Source organism: Delphinus delphis, chromosome 8 (assembly GCF_949987515.2).
Source record: "Delphinus delphis chromosome 8, mDelDel1.2, whole genome shotgun sequence".
Taxonomy (NCBI): domain Eukaryota; kingdom Metazoa; phylum Chordata; class Mammalia; order Artiodactyla; family Delphinidae; genus Delphinus; species Delphinus delphis.
The window spans coordinates 63994385-64000179 of NC_082690.1; positions in this window are offsets into that span (position 1 = coordinate 63994385).

A 5795-nucleotide genomic window follows, 5' to 3' on the forward strand; every position below is an offset into this window, starting at 1 on the left:
CTCTGACGAGTACTTTCTTGCTTCAGTTTCTGACATATCCATTGCCCTAGAAGTATTTGGTAGCTATATTCAGAAAGCATAGGAGTTCCTGGTACTCACTGACAAGCTACATTTCTACTCTCCAACTTACTATTACATTTGCCAGCGTAATGTTCTACTCTCTTACCCCAGCAGGTCTAAAACAATAGGTTGAATAGCTGTATGCAAAATTTCTTGACAAGGATTGGATTTCGAATTTAATTTCTTTTTGGCTGGCTGAATTCCAATTATTTTAGCTTAAAAACCAAAATAGAACAAACGTTTACTCACATTTCTTTCTTTTCCATTTATGAATTTATCTGAAAGATTTGTTACTAAAATAAATCTACTGTCGAGCAGCCCAAATGATGTCATTCATATTTTAGGGGCATAAAATGAATCAGGTATTGCAAACTTAGCATATCTTTATGTAAACACAAAGATGAATAGCTCTTCTTCTATAGAATCATGGAATTACATTTAAACAGGACTTTTGATATAAAAAATGTATCAGAAAACCAAAGAAACTTCTAACATAATAGTGTTTCTTTGTGTCTCCAAAGACTGGACATGCATAGGTATTAAACATATGCAAATAAATAAAATAAGGTCAAATCATGTCAATGCTTAACTAACATGTGAGCTCTCCTTTGGCTAAGGTTTTCATTTTATTTTCAGGAGTAAGACAAGTCAATGGAACAACTCTGATATGGAAACTCTCTGAGCTTTCATTTAAGCATAAAAAGGTCTCTTACGCACTGGCCCTCTAAGATACACTTACAGTAATTTCCTCAAGAAAATGAACACAAGAATGGTTTTATGAGATATAACTAGCTACAATTTTCTTCCCCAAAAGCAATTTTTTAGTTTTCTTTGCTAAGACTGTGTCTACAAGGAACCTAACCGTCAGTCAATTCAGTAAAAAATGTGTTCTATTCAAGTGAAGAAAAAAACCTTATGAATTGTCTGACGATGCAGACCAAGCAGAATGACTGTATATTCACTTTTCAACTACTTGTTTTCATAACATGCTTACAGAACCGAAATAGGGGCCAAATGAGCTTTCTAGATCATAGTGTTGTTAATTTTAAATGAGACGAGCACTTGTTTACTATTTCCATTAAGGTCATGATTAGGGAAACCGGTCTGTGTTGTCTTATGAAAGGATCTACAGTATGTTTAAATTTTACATTATTTCAGACATTTAAAAAATGTTTAACAGCTAATGCGTGCTATCAGTTTTTAAATTTTAATTTGCATAATATTCCTCACTGATTAAGCTCTAATCTGAAGGGACAATCTTAAATGTGGTCCCCATCCTGACAGTTTAAGGTAAGAACAGAGATTTTACCAAGAAAGTTTGGCTTAAAGAGGCTGGAGAGGGCTTCCCTGGTGGCGCCTGCCGATGCAGGGGACACGGGTTCATGTCCCGGTCCGGGAGGATCCCACATGCCGCGGAGCGGCTGGGCCCGTGAGCCATGGCCGCTGAGCCTGCGCGTCTGAAGCCTGTGCTCCACAATGGGAGAGGCCACAACAGTGAGAGGCCCACATACCGCAAAAAAAAAAAAAAAGGCTGGAGAGACCCTCTCCCTGATTCTTTCCTGTTATTATCCAGTATCTTTTCCCCATGTATTGATACATTATAAGCAACCTGAAGTCAGGGACATTTATGCCAGCTCAGAATTATCCTTGTACATAATAGACACTCAACGAAAATTTCTGAGTGTTCATTTTGTGGGGAAGAGCCAGAATCACAAATCACTTAGGCAGAAAAATAGGCAGGTGTACAGAAGAGTTATCAAAGAAAGGAGGGGGTCATGTGGAGGAGGAAAAACTCAAAGGGAATGTCAGGGTTCCCTTCATAGATGTGAAGAGGGTTAGGCACAGGAATTAGAGTTCTGCACGATTCAAAGAGCCTGCATGCGAATTTAAGGCTGATACAAAGGACTTCCTAACATTTAGAACTGTCAAAGATAAAAGGAAAGACTATCTCCATCACTACAAGTGTCCAGGTAGAGGTTGGAAGGTCAGCTAGCAAGAAACCATAGATGATATGTAAGCATAGACTAGGATGTCTTGAGGTTCCTAGTCCTAAAAGTCTACAAAGATGAATCACTCCTAATGATCAACTGAGGTGGATGGAGCAGACATTTAAAGGAACCGAAGTGATAGGTGACCTCACCTCTACTGTGGAGGTTTCAATTTTATAATGGGGATCCCGCTTTCCTACCGCAGAGCAGGCCAAACTGGTTACAGCCCCAAAACTCACCTTGGCCAATCTGAATTTCACCTTTAACAGAGCAGCGCAGCCAAGCTCTACCACAGGCGCAGGGTGATAGTGAGGAGGAGGAAGGGGATGAGGCGCCAGGCTGGAGGAGTAGTGCTCAGCTAGAAAGGAAGAAGCTAAATTAAGTGAGAAAGAAAAGACACTGTAAGAAAACAGAAGTAAGTCTGTCTTCCCACTCATTAAATCAGAGGATAATAGGTGAAGAGTGAGTAAATGGGCCCACATGTAGCTAAGGCAGCCAGAAAACACAACATTGCCAAGAAACTCTAGGAGAGAAGAAGAACCACTCAGAGAACTGTGGCATGAACACTCAGCAGTGCTCCATCCAGGATGCTTAAAAGAAAATACTCCTCTTTTCCCACTTTACTGAGGAAAAATTGATAAATAAAATTTTAAGGTACTTAAAATACACAACGTGATAATTTGATAAACGTATATGCGAAAGGATTCCCCCTCATCAAATTAATTAACACATTCACCATCTCACGTATTAGATACAAACTTTCAGTTATAAGATGAAAAAGGTCCAAGGATCTAATATATAACATGGTGACTACTGTTAACACTGTGTTTATTACATAATTGAAATTTTCTAAGAGACTAGAATTTAAATGTTCTCACACACAAAAGGAATCTTAATCCAATTAGCAACAGATCAATAAGTTTAAGAATTTGATGGCAAATCTGAAAGTTACGCTAGCTTCATTTATCAAGCACCAATTAATAATTCTGGATTAATAAGATCTATTAATGTAAAACCATGTGGCCAGAGATCTTTCTTGTATGTCAAATATTCGCAGGAGTATTGAAAGAGAGGAACTGTCCAAAGCCAGCAACTTCCATGAAACTAGTTAGTTAGCTAAGCAAAGTGTGGTATAATGCTCCAACCTAGATGTTTCATACCATATGAGAAAAGGCATTCTGACCCCCAAGGTCATTGCAAATACTGGGAACACAATTTAGAGGTATCCAGGCAACCTTCGTCTTGTGGCCAGGTGTCTGAAAACTTGACAACTCCAAAGAGTCGGCAACAAAACACCAACAACAGATTCCATGATCCCCGTTTTGAAGTTTCTGTATAAGTAATATTAATTTAAGGAAACAGAAAATGACAAGAAAAGATACTTCTCTTAACTGTGAGCCCCTCCAGGGCAGGAAGTATGTTCTATTCACCTTGTCGTCTTGTATCCAGTAAAGGCCTCTATTATTAAATAAGGATTACTGATTGAAAATCATTCACTGATTGATAGAAACAGTATTTTCAAACCTACAAACATAATATGCAATATAATTGCCTAGAGTAAGAGAGCCAGTGGTTTATCATGTAAACAAATAATATCCTTGAGGAAGTCTCCTGGCCAAAAAACTGCACTACAACCCAACCCTCACTCTATCTTGAAGCTCTCATTCTAGAGCAAAACACCAAAACCCCCATACCAAGCCTGACCCCAATCCTGTACTCTAAATTTCCACCTACTTCTGAAAGTTTCCCTATCAGACAAGATGTTATAACTACACTCCCAAACTTATGTTCTATTCCAGACTTTTGGTTTTCAGGAATCTCAAAGGATGCATAGACACAAATATTTATTTCAGTGATAAACCATATTATCAAACTCTAAGGGTTTCTGCTCAGTCTCCAACAACTACAGGCCTTGGTCATAAACCTTATTATTACTCAGATCCTCATATTCAACAAAAGGTCACTATTTTTGGCAGATGATGTAACCAGCAATAACTGGTTCATGTTTCTTTCATGTAAAACATGCATGTCATAGACAAGACCAAAAAAATTCACGTGATATATATGTTAACTTTCTCAGGCTCCCTAGTCAAACCACCTCAAGTAAGGATACTTATTTTTGGAAAGAGCCTGTTTTCTTCACTCCTAATGGTGAGCCATTTATCTGCAGCACACAAACCCCAGACTTATAGCCAGAACAAAAGCATTTAGAGTGTCGTATCTCAGGCGTCAATGTGGCATGCCTGTTAATTACAGCAAGACAGGAAAGACAGGGGAAATAAGACCTAAAAGGCACTTACTGGCAAGAGTTCTGTACGACTGGCCAAGAAGAGTGTCCAGAGGGCAGTAATGAGTTAAGCAAAGAGCACAAGAGGTCGAAGTAGAACAGACCAACTAAGAATCCAGCCATCTAACCGTGTATGTATGTATCCAGCAAACATTTTCTGAATACCTGTTATATACCAAGGATTGTATTGGGTGCTGGGAATAAAGAGATTATCAAGACATGGGCCTTACTAATAATGATTATGATAAAGATAATGATCAGTATATACGAAGTACAAAAGTGATATAAAAGAAGAAGTAACCAGGGAAGTAATATAATCAGGTGGGAAACAAAATTTTAGAATGATAGAGATCAGGATTCAAATCCCACCTCTACTAACTAGCTCTGTACAAATCGGGATATGTAAAGAGGAGTTAATAGTAACTATCTTAAATGATAATTGTGAGGACTAACTACAAAACATTTGTAAAGTGCCTACAACTTTGCCTGGTACATATTATTGCTTTAAAAAATCATTATCCCTCACTTGCTGAGGGAACGGTCACAAGTTTCATGGGATAAGTGATATTCAAACTAAGTCTCTTTTTTCGTTCTTTTTTTATTGAGGTATAGTTGATTTACAATTACTATAATTAGTTTTTATAATTATATTAGTTTCAGGTACATAATGATTCAAAAATTTTATAGATTACACTCCACTTACACTTAAGATAAAATATTGCCTATATTTCCTGTGCACTACAATATATCCTTGTAGCTTATTTTATACATAGTAGTTTGAACCTCTTAATACCCTAACTATATCTTGTCCCTCCCCTCTTCCTTCTATATCTGTGAGTCTCTTTGTTTTGTTATATTCATTCATTTGTTTTATTTTTTAGATTCCACATATAAGTGATAAAATACTGTATTTGTCTTTCTCTGTCTGACTTTTTTCACTGAGCATAATACCCTCCAGGTCCATCCATGTTGTTGCAAATGGCAAAATTTTCATTTTTTTATGGCTGAGTAGTATTCCATTGTATATATGTGTCACATCTTCTTTAGCCATTCATCTGCTGATGGACACTTAGTTTGCCTCCATACTTTGGCTATTATAAATAATGCTGCTACAAACATTGGGGTACGTATATCTTTTCAAATTAGTATTTTCATTTTCTTTGGATATATACCCAAGAGTGGAATCACTGGATCATATGGTAGCTCTAGTTTTAGTTTTCTGAGGAACTTCCATACTGTTTTTCATAGTGGCTGCACCAATTTACATTACCACCAACAATGTACAAGGATTTGCTTTTCTGTAAAACCTCATCAGCATTTACTATTTGTGGCTTTTTTGATGACAGCCATTCTGACAGGTGTAAGGTGATACCTGATTGTAGTTCTGATTTGCATTTCTCTGATGATTAGTGATGCTGAGCATCTTTTCATGTATCTGTTGGTCATCTGTATGTCTTCTT